General features: G+C 43.4%; 1 long non-coding RNA gene across 1 annotated transcript in view; it reads right to left on the reverse strand.

Moving 5' to 3' along the window:
• The window catches only part of LOC132537048 (uncharacterized), an 89,560-nt gene continuing 73,286 nt past the window's right edge, over positions 1-16,274 (reverse strand). Inside the window, exons 2-3 of the long non-coding RNA XR_009548557.1 lie at positions 704-745; positions 1-65 (exon numbers count right to left, since the gene is read on the reverse strand). This is a non-coding gene — a long non-coding RNA (uncharacterized LOC132537048). The remainder of the gene's footprint in view (positions 66-703; positions 746-16,274) is intronic.

Here is a 16,274-nt window from a genome sequence, read left to right on the forward strand (position 1 = left end):
CAGTGATGTCTTCCACCTGCTTTCGGGAGGTGTTCTGGATGCCCAGAATCTCATTCTGAATGTTGCTAATCAAGTCCACAGTGACCCAAAACAGAAGAATATCTGTTAGATTATTTTCAAGTCAACTTACATTTTGACTAGTCACTTCAGTCTTTTTCACTACATTTTCAAGATATCAACATACTCAGCAAGATCTAATGAAGAGATATGCAAATGTATTTCTGGAAAATGAGAGCAATCTTGGAAAACATGTCTATGTTGTCAGCTCTCTGACATCAGGCCTGCAGATCCCGTCCTCACAGCTTTCCTGCCTGGAGTCCAGGCCAGAACCTCCCTGGGCTGTGGGGCTGGCAGGTGCATTTGCTTTGAGAACCACCCCGCAGAGAAACCTGCCCTTAAGTCAGGGAAGCTGAAAACATGGTCCAGGGTGATGTTAGCTCCCATCACAGCGTGGAGAGAAGGGGGAGGAGAGGGAGGGGCCCTGACTGCTAGGACTCTGCATTCTGAGAACTTGAAGATTTGAAATACCATGGCCTGGGAGGTGTCACAAAGGAAAAAGGATGCAAGCATGAGATCCTAGTTCAATCCCTGGAAGCACGTGTACCAGAGTGATGTCTGTTTCTTTCTCTCTCTTCCCCTGTCTTTCTAATTAATAAAATAAAGTCTTAGAAAAAGATTTGAAATACCTGAACTAAGGACATACCTATAAAGCTGTGTGTACCATTGCTCCATTTTCGTAACTGAACTGAAATCCAAGAGAAGGGGAGAAAAGAAGATAAAATGCACAAAATTCACACAAACATATTGTGAGTACTTCCCCCCACCAATAAAAAGTTAACAAAAAGGAAAATAAAGGTATCCCTTCCAGGGGTAAATTATCTACAGGAAACAAAAAAAAATCTTCAACATGTAAACATCAACATCAGGTTGTTATTGGTGGGACTGTGTGAGTCAGGAGGTCTGTCCTGCTCACTGGGTGGTGAGAGGCCCAGCTCTCTGACAGATAGTTTACTGAGTTGGCAAAGAAATCTTCTAGATGGAGAGGAAATTGGCTTGGGGGTCAGGTGGTGGTGCCAGTGGTTAACTGCACATGTTACCATGCATAAGGACCCAGGTTCAAGCCCCTGGTCCCCACCTGCAGAGGGCTTAGAAGCTGCATGTGTTTGCTTGAATCAGAGCCATTGGGAGACAATTGAGAGCACACAGCTGTCCTTGTGGGGGTCAGAGCACGTGTGGCTAATAGACCCCCAGATGGAGCTGTGCTCCCCCCAAGAGTCATGAGGAGACAGGGTCAGGCTGCAGTCTTACCAAAAAGAGACCACGAAGATGCGGTCTTTCCAGCCCAAGACCAGTGATGTTCGGGCTTTCTTTCCTTTCCTCTTGTTGAATGTCACTGACATGTCCCGCAGGGTCAACGTGTACGTTATTCTGCAGTCACTCTTCAACCTGGAGAGGGAACAGAGCACAGAGCAGTCAGCTGGCATCTCCAGCATTCTGGGAGCAGCTGGGTTTCTCCTGGGGAGATGGTGGGTGTGTTTCTTTGGCTCCTTCCCCTCTGAGCTGAGCCTTGAGAGCACAGCAGAGGGAGGGCTGGGGCCTGAGTGCTGTGTGCTGACTGGAGCCCGGCCCAGGATATCCCTGAACACTCCTTACCTGTGGGAGGAAAGCAGCCGTTTTCCTGAACATTGTAGAACAATTAGATACCCCACTATATTTATGAGCTCGCTAAGAGAACCTTTCACTCAGTTAGCATCTTTCCTGTTGCTTACTTGTTAGTCATAATGATCCATGATCATATTTCCCTTATTAATTGTATGGAAATTGCAATGAGATTATTAGTTAATTATTGTCATCCTGAAAGTACTTGAGGATACTAATGAAATAAATCATGCAATGTTAGTTAAACATATTTTCCATGAGTCCCAAACAAGTTGAATTTTCAATATCTGTTTTTTTTAGTTGCCACTGGGGTTATTCTGTGGCTTAGTGGCTACATGATGAATCCACTGTTCTTGTGGGTCATTTTCCTGTTTTTTGTTTTGTTTTGTTTTTTTAATAGGACTGCGAGAAATAGGCTGGTAAGGTGACTGAGTGGAAGGCAGGAATGAAACCTCCAGCCTTGCTAACTGCTCATGACTCTTTCCCTCTGCAGATGGGGAGTGGGGATTGAACCTGGGTCTTAGGCCATGGATGCCCAACCAGGTGAGCCACCACCACCAGCCACCCAGTCTCAGTTTCTCAGAGTTTTTCATGCCTTTAAAGGTTATTTAAAATTTGTTTCATAAATTTGTATTCATAATTATACATATACATATCTGTCAACATGTTATGTTATGTTTTTATGTTCTGGCAAAACATAAAAAGCTGCTTAAGTACTGTGCCCACCTAAAACCAGGCAGAGGCTCATGTACCATGAGAAGGACCATGGACAGGAGCAAAGGGAACTGCACAGTGGGAGCTGTCACTGGGTGTCTCTCCTCTCTGTTCCCTTCCCCATCTCCTTCTTTGTCTCTCAGGTACTTTAAAAGAAATTTGAGGGTGGTGTATAGACACTATAATGGTTATGCAAAGATACTCTCATGCCTGAGGCTCCAAAGTCCTCGGTTCAATCCCCTGTACCCCAAATGCCAGAGCTGAGCAGTGCTCTGGTTAAAAAAAAATTGAGGAGGACTTTGCTCAACAGTGTAGTCCACTCACTGAATTCATTGCCTCATGTCACACAGGATAAATTCAGTTAATAAACCACTTATTCCCTCAGTCCCTGGTCCCTGTCACCATGTGCAGTCTGTGATTGCAAACACTTTGCAGAAATTTACTGTGAGTGTCTGTGAGTCCTGGGAAGCAGGGACGGGCTATGGCTTGTCCTATCTCCCTGGGGCTGAGCTGGAAGGGCAGGCATGTGAAGGAAGCGCAGGCTGTGGGAGGGTCCTCCAGTGTGGGGGCCCCCTGGCCTCTGACTCTGTATCTCTCCTTCAGCCTCTCCACCCTGGCTGCCTTTCCCCAGAACTCGGGGCCCTGCCCAGTCTCCCTGCTTCCCCTCTGCTGCCTGCCCAGTGCTGGACAGAAACCTTGCAGAAAAGCCACCTCTTCTGTCCTCAGGGCAGCAGAGAAGAGGTAGCTGTGGGGTCAGGAGCAGGGGGAGCAGGTACGCACTTTATGTTGGAGATGAGCAGCACGTTGGAATATAAGATCAGTTGCCTTTTCTGCCACCTCCGACCCTTCTGGAATTTGCCAAGGCCTGCGAACTGGATGTGGCCACGAGGCACCTCTGGGATGTTCTCCTCTTCCGGGCCGCTCTCCTCCGCAGCAGAACTGCAACACAGCAGACCCACAGGGCAGCCTGTTACTGGGGAGGCTGGACACAAGGACTCCTGCTGATGCCAGCACTCAGAAGCATTGCAGAGGAGTCTCAGTTCCCCAGAAGGACTCAGCACCCCAATTCAGGAGTCCTGAACTAGACAGAGGTCCTGTGAGAGTTGAGGTCACAGTACAGGTCCACAGTACAGTGTCTAGATGAACTGAAAATCATGTAGCCCCAAGTGTCACCCCCAGTTTTGCATATACCAGTGACTCTCTGGCTGTCTCCTTCCCCTCCCTCTTCTCCTTCCTCTTCCTCTTCCTTTCCCCATCTCCTTAACCCCTTCACTCTCTCTTACTTCTGCTTCTGACTCTAACTCTTAATAATAATAATAATAATAATAATGATAATGATAATGATAATAAAATGTAAACAGATATATGACCTTATAGAAGTCAAATTACAGATTACATGACATCCAAGAGTGTGAAGGGGTCATTCCACTGTGGTCTCAGGTTAACATACACCCTTAGATAACAGGATTCTGGAAAACTGACTCTAATCTTAACTCAGTCATCACTTGGGGGTTGAGGGGGGCAGGAATCCCAAGATCAGCAGATAATAAATCCAACATCCAAATGTTTCTCAACTCAAGGAAGTACTAAGCTATTTGTGGCTGTGCCCTGAGTAAGCCCACAGGACTCTGATCCTAGCAGGTCAAGTCTGCTCTCTGGCATCAGCAGGAGGGAATCTCATGAGCACAGGTAACCGTTCATGAGACCAGGGCTGAAGCTGAGGATTCTGTCAGTGGGCATCACACAGAGCACATCCTGGGACTGCCCTCCTCCTACTCTGCCGGACACAGAGGGCATGTGAACAAACTCTACCTGAAGCAGGACAGACAACACAGACACTCTGAAAGCCGCGAAGACTTTCTGGTAGACGCAGACATCCTCTATTCTTCACTCCTTGATGCTAAAGAGAGAGCTGGACACAGCACTACTTGCACTGTCAGCTCAGTCTCCAAGACTGAAGATTCCGCTGTAGCCAGGGCCACTGGGCTGTGATATCATCAGTCAAAGGTCAGATCATTACTGAACAGCTGAAAGCATGATTCCCTGAAGCAATTTGTATCTTCAGCTTTCAGTTTTTCATTAGTCCTTTGGAATTTTGTTCTGATAACTATAGATACCCATGCATTGATTAGAAACAATAGAGATGCCACAAGCCTTGCCCCCATTTCACACAGTGGTGATATAATTATATAATCCTAAACAGAGTAAATATCATGGCAGGATATTCACATGGATGCTGTCAGAGACACACTATTTCCAGGAGCATCAGTGTGTGTGTGTGTGTGTGTGTGTGTGTGTGTGTGTGTGTGTGTGTGTGAAGGGAATGTCACTTGGAAAATCAAATGTCAAATGAGTTGTGGACATTCTTTGATGACCTTCAACTGTAGTGTAAAAAGTATACATCCAAGTAACCATTAGAGGACTGGATGTAGCCTAGAATAGACCTCTTAGGTTTTTTAAAATTTTATTTATTTTCCCTTTTATTGTTGTTGTTGCTATAGTTATTGTTGATATTGATGTACTTGTTGTTAGATAGGACAGAAAGAAATGGAGAGGAGGGGAAGACAGACGCGGTGGGAGAAAGATAGACACCTGTAAACCTGCTTTGCCACCTGGCCTGTGAAGCGACCCCCCTGCAGGTGGGGAGCTGGGGTCGAGCCTGGATCCTTATGCTTTGGAACATGTGTGCTTAACCCGCTGCGCTACTGCCTGACTCCCAGTTTTGTTTTTTAAAGAATTTCTTTATTCATGAGAACGATAGGAGGAAAGAGAAAGAACCAGCCATCACAGTCACAGGTACATGGGCTGCCTGGATTGAACTCGGGGCCTCATGGTTGAGAATCCAGTGCATTATCCGCTGCGCCACTTCCTGGACCACAATCCCTTTGCTTTTTCTTTATGCTTTTTTTCCTTTTTATTATGTCTTTTATTTTCTTCTTTAGTAATTATTTTTATTTACAATTCACTGGATAGAGACAGAGACATGAGAGGGAAGGAGGAGATGGAGAAAGACAGAGAGACACCTGCATCACTGTTTCACTGCTCAAAAAATTCTTCCCCTTCCGGCAGGGTGGGCAGGAGACCATTGGCTTGGACCCAGCAGCTTATAGCTAGTGCTCTCAACCAAGTAGCCTCCTCCACCACTTCTTGTCTTAAACAGCTCTGGTAAGATGCACTCCATCTGATCACAGACAAGAAACATACAGATTAGCATCAATGAGAGAATCACTAGTCAGATCAATCAGGGTGTTGAGCCCCAGACAGGTGTGTTTGTGTTTGTATCTGCTTGTATGGGAGAGAGGTGGGGAGAAGCCTGTTCTCACTGTCCTGCTGCATCGTCTGAGTGCTGGACCAGGCTGAGGGGTTCCTCAGACTTCTCTTCCTTTCTTACCTTTCCTTAGCATCTTATAAACTCAAAGAAAATACGACATTCTTAATAATGATGCGATGTTTGAACAATGCTTTTGCTTACTCCATCCAGGAAAAACGAGACAGATGTTTGTCTTATGCCATAAAGAATGATTAGAAGATTAAGGAGGAAATGGATCACATATCCTAGATTTCCTCATGCTGCTATCACACAGGTCAGGCACAGTCAGGTGGCCGTGATTTCATTCAGTTCCCTTGGCTGTCAGAGACTCATTGGAACTTCACCTCCAAAAGGTTCAAGCAGATTTGCTTTAGCTGCAGTTTTGGGATTCAGCCACCTGAGGGCACTCATCCCCTACACATGGCAGCAAAGTGAACAAAAATCACTCAGATTTCTTCAAGTACTTAGAAACTGGATTCTTCTAATAGACCAGTCACATATTTTAATTGTGAATGATCAAACTTATGACAGTGCATAATGCTGAATAAGAATCAGAAATTGAAAGTACATGTAGATTGATATTAACAGTCAGCTAGAGGCATTCAGCAATTTTCTTTTTTTTTTATTTAAGAAAGGATAAATTAACAAAACCATAGGGTAGGAGGGGTAGAACTCCACAGAATGAACAAAAATCACTCATTTTTATTCAAGTACTTAGAAATTGGATTCTTCTAATAGACCAGTCACATATTTTAATTGTGAATGATCAAACTTATGACAGTGCATAATGTTCAATAAGAATCAGAAATTGAAAGTACATGTAGATTGATATTAACAGTCAGCTAGAGGCATTCAGCAATTTTCTTTTTTTATTTAAGAAAAGATAAATTAACAAAACCATAGGGTAGGAGGGGTAGAACTCCACAGAATGAACAAAAATCACTCAGTTTTATTCAAGTACTTAGAAACTGGATTCTTCTAATAGCCAGTCACATATTTTAATTGTGAAAGATCAAACTTATGACAATGCATAATGCTGAATAAGAATCAGAAATTGAAAGTACATGCAGATTGATATTAACAGTCAGCTAGAGGCATTCAGCAATTTCTATTTCATTTTATTTTATTTGTTATTGGAGAGTCACAGAGAGGAATTGAGAGAAGAGGAGGAGATAGAGAGGGAGAGAGACAGAGAGACACCTGCAGCTCTACTTCACCACTTGTGAAGCTTTCCCCCTGTAGGTGGGGACTGGGGGCTTGTACCCTGGTCCTTGCACACTGTAGTGTGTGTGTGCTTAACCAGGTGCACCACCACCCGGCCCCCCCAGCAGCATTTTGTAAGATGATTCTTTCCATGGTTTATGTTTTAGAAGAATTTAGAAATTATTCCATACTTTAGCAATGTATTTGGATCTAAATTTACACACCCTTTTTATGTCTCCAAAATTAACTAGCACAATAGTTGGACTTTCCTGAGGACATTTGGGATCAATTCTCTTCCTTGTGTCCAGGGTTGTGACTGCTGGGGCTCAGTATAGGCAATAGGACTTCACTGCAGCCATCAGCTCCCCCCTTTTTTTGGACAGGACAGAAAGAAATTGAGAAGGGAGGGGAGATAGAGAATGAGAGAGAAAGACAGACACCTGCAGACCTGCTTTGCCACTTGTGAAGTGTCCCGCTGCAGGTGAGTGGTGGTGGTTTAGACCTCAGTCCTTGTGTTGAGTTCTTGCACATAGTACTACATGCACTTAACTGGGTGTACCACTCCCCACCCCAAAATGAAACTATTAGATGGACAGCTTTTTATCCAGTGTCCTAGGGAAACATTAATAAGTGATCTTTTATTTATTTATTTGTGATTAACATAATCATTTGAATAATAACTGTGGCTCATACTTTTTGGACAAAGAATAAAAAAGACATTTCTTCATAAAATAGTCCTGTCTGCAAAGGAGGTTCTTCAGATGAGAGAGAGGGAAAGGATGCAGCAGGAGGCAGCATTTTTTGGCCTCATGTTTCAAGATTGAGCCCCAGGGGGTGGTCTGCTCCTAACAGCCAACTACAGAGAAACTCCACAGGGCCGCTGGGTGGTGGCTCACCCTGAGGAGAGCACATGTTTTCCTGCCCAAGGACTGGGGTACAAGCCCCTCAATTTCTCTCTGTTCTTACAACTATAGTAAAGAAAGTTAAAATAAAAAATTTTAAAGAGAGATAAATATAGGGCATCTACTCAACATATGCTGTGCTAGGGTCCAACCTGGGACCTCAGGATTGAATTTTGTGTCTATGTGCTAAGTCATCTGTCTAAGCATAGCAAAGATCTGTGCATCTCACTTCTTCTCCTCCTCCTTCTCCTTCTTCTCCTGTTTGTTGTTTCTCCTTCTTTCTTTTCTCTCTCTCCTTCTCTCTCTCTCTTCTTCAGGGATTTAACAGAGCTTTACAAAATTACAAGGTTTCAGGGGTATAATTTCAGCTCATACATGGTAACGGTATATCACCACAACTGCCATCAAAATTCTGTGACACCCCCCCCCCAAAAAAAAAGCACGGTTGTCATAAAGTCCAAGAGAACAATTAGTTACTATAGTTTGTTCCTTTGCCTCCAGGGTTATCGCTGGGACTCATGCCAGCACTATGAATCCACTGCTCCTGGCAGACATTTTTTCACTTTTTTGGATAGGACAGAGAGGGAGAAAGACAGACATCTGCTGACCTACTTCACCACTGTGAAGTGGTCCTCCTGCAGGTGGGGAGCCAGGGGTAACTATAGGTTTTAAAAGTTAATTCAGTCAAACATATCCCAGATATGAGTGAAATAATCTGGTAGTTGTCTTTCAGCTCTTTACTTAAGAGACTCAGCATAATGCCAACCATTTTGTTCCCAGTGATACACTGTCATCTTTGTTGTTAGCAGAGCAGTGTTCCATTGACTATATGCCCCCATAACCTCTTTATCCAGTCACCTGATACTGGCTACTAGTTTGCTTTCCTGCTTTGGCTAGTGTAAACAGTGCAGCTGAGAACATGGGGCTCAGATATCTTTGAGAATTAGTGCTTCATGGCTTTGGATATACATCTAGGGGTGGGATTGCTGGATCTTAAGGCACTTCCATTTGTATTTGTTTGCGAACCCTCCATGCAGTTTTCCAAAGGGGCTGCGCCAGTTTGCATTTCCACCAGCAGTGTCTCATGGTTCCCTGTCTCCACATCTTCCCTGACACAGGGCCTCAAGGGTTTGCTGATGTGGCCCATCCTCAGATGTCTGAGCTGGAGGCTCACTGTGGTCTGAATCTGCATTTGCAAATGTCCCTGTAATGGGCTGGGGAGTGAGCAGAATTGTTCTGCCAATGACTCAGAAGCCTGAGGCTCTGAGCTCCCTGGTCCTGTTTCAGCCCCAGAATCAGCCAGAGCAGAGCATCCAGTGAGCATCTGAGAAAAAAATCTAAGGCCCCTGTAACCGCTGAGGTCTTGACCTCTGGTGTCTTCCTGGCCCTTGACTTGGGCCAGTGCTGGTTCTCTCAGTCCCTCTCTCTCCTCCTCTCACTCTTCTTCTGACTGTCTCTATAATAAATAATAATAATGATAATGATAATGAAAGGGAAACTGGCCACTCGGAATAAATTCATCACTCAGGCACAGACCCAGACCCATAGAGAGAACCCCTGTGGTTAAAAATAAATAAGTGAATAAATGTTTTTAAATTTTATAAAATCAAACTTCACATGACAATTAAATAAAATGTTTTATATTGATGTGCTACCAATACAATGACATAGTAGGATGAAGTCTGTGTAGGAAATTATTTCTTCCACCAACTAGGTTGTTGGGCCTATGGATCAAAGACCTTAAGGCTGTTTAATTTTTTTTTTTGCTCCTGTTATTTTTGGTATCACTGGGGCTTCACTGTCTATGCCAGTTTCTTCCACACAGAGACAGAGAGAGGGGAAAGCTCTCAGCACTGTCGTCCTCTACAGCGTGGTGAGGCCCAGGCCTGAGCCCAGGTGGTGCACAGGGCAACGCGGGCAACTGTCTGGCTCGGCCATCATGCTGGTCCTGAATGATCTTTCCTACCTCTATTCTAGCTTTTACCTCATTTTATAACATTTCAACATACTAACTGCTTAGTATAAGACAGTATTCAGATTAAAATTTTTTTTATTAATTATTGAGAAACAAAGGAGGAGAAAGAGAAAGAACCAGATATCACTCTGGTACATGTGCTGCCAGGGACTGAACTCAGGACATCATGCCTGACAGTCCAATGCTTTATCCACTGCACCATCTCCGGGACCACCAGATTTTTAGCTTCCGAGATCAGACAAGATCGGCTGTGTTCTGGGTTTGATGGCCGTAGACACCACTAGAATTTTAAAATGTATTCATTCACTTAACTTTCACCACTGAGTAAATCCTCCTACTTTATATCCACTCATTCAAAAATATACATTGAACAGGTTTTCTGATGCAGAACAGTATATGGCAAGACCAGGACAAATGAAACAAAGTCACGACACTTTTGAAATGAGAAATTATTACTGCTATTGTTATCTTTATTTATTGGATAGAGACAGCCAGAAATCTTGAAGGTAGGGGGTAATAGAGAGTTAGAGAGATGGAGAGACACCTGCAGCCCTGCTTCACCACTTGTAAAACCTTCCTCCTGCAGGTGAGAACCGGAGGCTCAAACTCTGTCCATCAGAGCCATCATGGCCACCCATCCTGGGGCCCAGCCTCTCCCTGTGCCAAGTCCCTCATGACAGCAGGGCTGCACTGCAGGTCTGTGGACTGAACAAGAGAGAGGATGCTGAGGAACTCTGTTAATAATCAAGACGACTGAAGCCCAGGTAGGTGGAGGAGGAAAGGAGCCTTTTATTCCTGCTTGGATCAGGAGCTCAGATCTTTCTGGTAAGTCTGGCAGAGGACAGAGGGGCGGCACAGGATTATATGGGGTGCAGGCTGGAGAGCAAAAGCGTCATCCCAGAAGCAGAGGCTGCAGGTTAAGGGGTGGGACTTGGACCCCACGCTCAGGGTCTGTTTGCCTTAGTTACTGTTATCTTTCATGCAGAGCTGTGCCTGGAAAAGTTTAGCCTCCACATAAGAGACCCCATTGGGGGGGTGGGGTCCTCTAGGAAGCAGGAGCTAGTGGGCTACAGAAGCACCTTCTCAGTAAAGGTTCAGCCCAGCCTTCGCCACCTCCACCTGTCATCCCTTGCTCATCCCGTGAAGGCCAGCCTACACTACACAACTGCACTGCCTCAGACCTTCTACACTTCCTGACCCTTTACTACAGTTTCACTTTTTTATTTTTTAATTTCTTTTAATTTCTTTATTGGGGGATTAATGTTTTACATTTGCAGTAAATACAGTAACTTGTACATGCATAACATTTCTCAAGTTTTCCACATAACAATACAACCCCACTAGTTCCTCTGTCATCCTTTTTGGACCTGTATAGAGGGTGATAATTTTTTTTTAATTTCTTCATTGGGGAATTAATGTTTCACATTGGATGGTAAATACAATAGTTCGTACATGCATGACATTTCCCAGTTTTTCATATAACAATAAATCCCCCACTAGGGCCTCTGTCATCCTTCTTGGATCTGTATTATTTCTCCCCACCCACCCAGCCCAGAGTCTTTTACTTTGGTGTAATATGCGAATTCCAGTTCAGGTTCTACTTGTGTTTTCTTTTCTGATCTTGTTTTTCAACTTCTGTCTGAGAGTGAGATCATCCCATATTCATCCTTCTGTTTCTGACTTATTTCACTTACCATGAATTTTTCAAGATCCATCCAAGATCGGCTTCTTCTTCTAGCATTTGCCCTTCTTCCGTAGCCAGTCAACAGGTCAGGTTGAAAGCTGTCAGGAGCTGCTTGTTGCTGGCTTTGAAAGTGACTGGGATCCATGTGGATTCAGTCGGCTAGGAAGGATCATCAGTTTCCCCAATGAATGGGTACTCATGGGATGCAACACGAGAAGGTCGATCCAATGCATCCCAAGATCGGCTGAAAATGGTGAAGTCACCATTTTTTATAGCTGAGTAGTATTCCATTGTGTATAGATACCAAAACTTGCTCAGCCACTCATCTGTTGTTGGACACCTGGGTTGCTTCCAGAGTTTGGCTATTACAAATTGTGCTGCCAAGAACATGTGTGTACACAGATCATTTTGGATGGGTGTGTTGGGTTCCTTAGGATATATCCCTAGGAGAGGAATTACAGGGTCCTAGGGTAGGTCCATTTCTAGCCTTCTGAGAGTTCTCCAGACCCACCAGCCCGAGTCCACCAGGAGGTGGTGGGCACAGCGAGGCCCCCATTCCCGCCAGAACGAGGGGGGTGTGCTACGGGGGGTCGGCTCTGTGACGTCAGCAAGTGCCTCCTGGCTTCCTGCAGGTTCGAGGCTCCTGGGCTTCCTGAGGGCGGAGACCGCAGGGCACTTGTCAGGGAAGCGGGTTGTGCGCAGCCAACCAATTCAGTCAAAGAGAACCTATTCAGTCAAAGAGAAAAATAGAGGAGAATTAGAATTTCCTGTAAGCTCACTGATAACTTTTCTTGGGCCTTATTTAGAAACATTGCTCAGCTCTGCCTGATAGTTTCAACATGTAAGTAGGGTTTTTCTTCGTCAGTATTGAGTGCATATAATTTAACTGTGATCTAAATTGCATAGAGTAGAAATAAGAAGATTTGAAGTCAAAACATTCAGTAATCACAATAGTAATTTTGGTGCAGAGGAATAGGGAGTGGTGTCAGGAAATACTAGCACCACGCAAGCACTAAGGATTGCCAACTGACTACCCTGATACACAGGGTGCTCTCTCTGCTGGTATTTTAGGCTCATATTCTTTTAAAAAAATATTTATTTATTTATTTATTTGTTGCCCTTTTTGTTTTTTGTTGTAGTTATTGATGTTGTTTGTTGTTGGATAGGACAGAGAGAAATGGAGAGAGGAGGGGAAGACTGAGAAGGGGAAAGAAAGGTCTGCAGACCTGTTTTACCACTTGTGAAGAGACTCCCGGGATCCTTAAGCCGGTTCTTGCGCTTTGTGCCACTTGTGCATAACTGGCTGTGCTACGGCCCGATTCCCTTAGGCTCATATTCTAAGAGAACAGATACATTGACTCGATCCACCTCAGGGATCCTGAAACACTCTAGTCAACTTTAAAAAGAGTCCGATTTTGTTTTGTGGGCTGGGTGTTGTGCAGTGGTAGAGTGCAGGACTTGTAAGCATGAGATCCTAAATTCTATTCTGATACCATATCAATCCGATCAATGCACTGGTTCTCTTTTGTTAAATAAATTAAAAATATATTTATTACTCAGAAACTGAGTTTTTGTGTTGTAGGAATAAGTATAGGGATCTAAAGTGCTAAATTTTCATATTCCTCTAACCATTTTAAGCTCCTTTATTTAAGAAAGTCCATGAGAAACCAGATATTTATTATATTGCATACTAAGCTAGAACTTGACTTGTGAGAATTTCCTTATAAGCTTACTGTCATTGGGGTCAGTCTTCATGGATTAAAAAGGCAGTATGGTGAAACTAGGTATCTGCATCAGCATCTTAATGTGTCCTTACTCCTGGAAACAACTGGACAAGAACTAGAACCTAGGTGCTACTATTACCACCAAACCCTATTCAATCCTACCCTATGCGTGTGTTCAGGTTTAATGTATTTTACATGGATTAACCTCTTTACATATTAGTGCCACATTGTAGTATAGTAACAATGCCTTTCTTTGTCTGAAAGTTATTTTATCTACAGAACCTGACTTCTTTGCTTAATAACCCTCTATCCATCTAGCTGGTGTTATAAAGTAACTCGAACTTGTGGAGTCTTTTACTGTGTCCCTTCTTTATCAGCAATGATACTACTAAGATAAAGTAAGTCTGGATCACTTGTTGTTAAAAATATTCCCCTGGGAGTTGGGCAGTAGCACAGTGGGTTAAGCGCAGGTGGCACAAAACACAAGGACCAGTGTAAGGAACCCTCTTCAAGCTCCAGGCTCCCCACCTGTAGTGGAGTAGCTTCACAGGCAGTGAAGCAGGTCTGCAGGTGTCTATCTTTCTCTCCTTCTCTCCGTCTTCCCCTCCTCTCCATCTGCTAGACTTGTCACCCAGATGCACCCGGAATCTTCTGTTTTGGAGAAGAAACGATATAGTGTTGGCCACCCATGGAGGCAGGCATCTTGAGATCTTGACTAGGAGACCACGGTGCCAGACCGTGTCATAGGCTGCTGTGAGATCAACAAAGACAGCACCTGTCTTTAAATTCTTCTGGAATCCATTTTCAATGTAAGTTGAGAGGGCCAGGGCTTGTTCGCAGGTAGATCTTTCTGGGCGGAAACCAGCTTGGGCGGGTGATAGGAATTTCTCTATAAGATGAGAAATACGTGACAGAAGCAGCCTCTCAAGGAGTTTGTAACACATGGAAAGGAGAGAAATTGGTCTATAGCTGGCGGGCAGTGTTGGGTCTTTCTTTGGTTTCAAAACTGCTATTACCTTCGCACGACCAAACAAAGATTGAAGTGATAATATAATAAAGGCAACTTATGGCAAGCTCACAGCTAGCATGGTGGAAGAGAAGTCAGCTCTCACTGTTTGAAGATGATATGATAGTATGCATAGAAAAGCCTAAAGAATCTAGCAGTAAGCTCTTGGGAATTATCAAGCAATATACTAAGGTGTCAGGCTACAAAATTAGCATATAAATATCAGTGGCACACCTCTATGGAAACACTGAATTAACAGAAGGAGAAATCTAGAAATCAATCCCTTTTACTGTAGCAATGAAAACAATAAAATATGTAGGAATAAACCTAAAAAAAGAAGTGAAAGATTTGTATACTGGGAATTATGAGTCACTATTCAAAGCAATAGAAAAAGAAGTGGAAGAATTAACATCATCAAAATGAATATGCTATCCAGAACCATATACATATTTTGTTTTTACAAGTTTTTGTAATCTTAATTATTGGATACAGACAGAGAAAGACTGAGAGGGGAGGGAGAGGTAGAGAGGGAGAGAGACAGAAAGACACCCTCAGCCCTGTTTCACCACCCATGAAGCTTGTTCCCTGCAGGTTGTGGCCAGGGGCTTGAACCTGGGTCCTTGTGCACTGTAATGTGTGCTCTCAACTGGCTGTGCTACTACCCTGCCGTTCATTTTTGATACTTTGAGGAATTTCCATTTGCTTTATCTAGAGCCTGGACCAGTTTACATGTCTCTGCACAGTGTACAAGGATCCTTTTTTTTCATACCCTCACTAACAACTTCTGTTTCTGGTCTTTTTGATACTGGGAGTTGGTAGTGTGATTTTACTTATTTATTACATTTATTTTAGTGAGTGGGGGGTAGAGCTATGAAGAGAAACACTCTTTGGCTCTGGCTTATGGAAGTGCTAAGGAAATGAACCTGAGACCTTGAATCCTCAACATGTCAGCCTTTTCATAACTATTATCCCATCACCCCCATTTAAGAATTTAAAAAAACAGTGATTTATTTCTGACTCTATGTAGATGTATTGAGTCAGATTAATGAATCCATATAAATCTCCTTAGAAGATCTTAATTATTTTAAATGAAAAATATCATTTGACCTAAAAATAATTGAGGTTTAGTTGCAATCCTATTTGATTGATTTATGGCATCCTTAATTCTCATTATTTGTCCCAGATATTTCAGAAGCAGAATGAAGTATCTTATGCCTTATAAGTTACATGCACACATGCACAAACCCCACAGATACCTCTAATATCTGTGTAAATTTTCTAGTACCCTTGGCTTTCTTTCAGAGAGAAGACATTTTGCCAACAGTACAGAGACGGTTATCTTCTCATTCAACTGCCTGGGTTTCACCGGAGGGTATTTAACTCTTCTTTGTCTCTAGTCTTTGTAGTCCATAGAACTCAGATGATCTAAAAAATCCCCCCGTGAGCCCCAGTGATTTCACCTACAGGTTATTTAGGAAACCCTAGACTCTGTATCTGCTGCTTTCTGACTTGAGCTGCCTTGTCTTCAGCACTCAGATAATTAATAGAGGAATGCTGCCTCAGGTGTTACTGTGAGTCTGGTTTTGAGAGGCTTCCTTGTGACTGTATGAATGAGATACACTCTTTCTAGAGAGAATACACAACAAGATTTCTTTCACTGCCCACAAGGACTTCTTTGGATTGCTTCCAAAATCTTTCCTGTATCCTAAAATTGTCTATTTATCCCACCTGGAAATATATATATATATATATCCAGGGTTATATCTGAGGCTCGGTTCTGCACTACAAATCCACTGCTCCTGGAGGCCATTTTCCCCATTTTTGCTGCCTTTGTTGGTGTTATTTTAAAAAATTTTTTTATATGTAAAAAGGAACATTGACTAAACCATAGGAAAAAAGGGGTACAGCTCTACACAATTCCACCACCAGACCTCTGTATACCATCCCCTCCCTGATAGCTTTCCTATTCTTTAACCCTGTGGGAGTATGTATCCAAGATCATTGTGGGATGCAGAAGGTGGAAATTCAGGCTTCTTCAATTGCTTCCCCGCTGAACATGGTTGGTGATCCATACTCCCAGCCTGTCTCTCTCTTTCC

Source organism: Erinaceus europaeus, chromosome 2 (assembly GCF_950295315.1).
Source record: "Erinaceus europaeus chromosome 2, mEriEur2.1, whole genome shotgun sequence".
Taxonomy (NCBI): Eukaryota; Metazoa; Chordata; class Mammalia; order Eulipotyphla; family Erinaceidae; genus Erinaceus; species Erinaceus europaeus.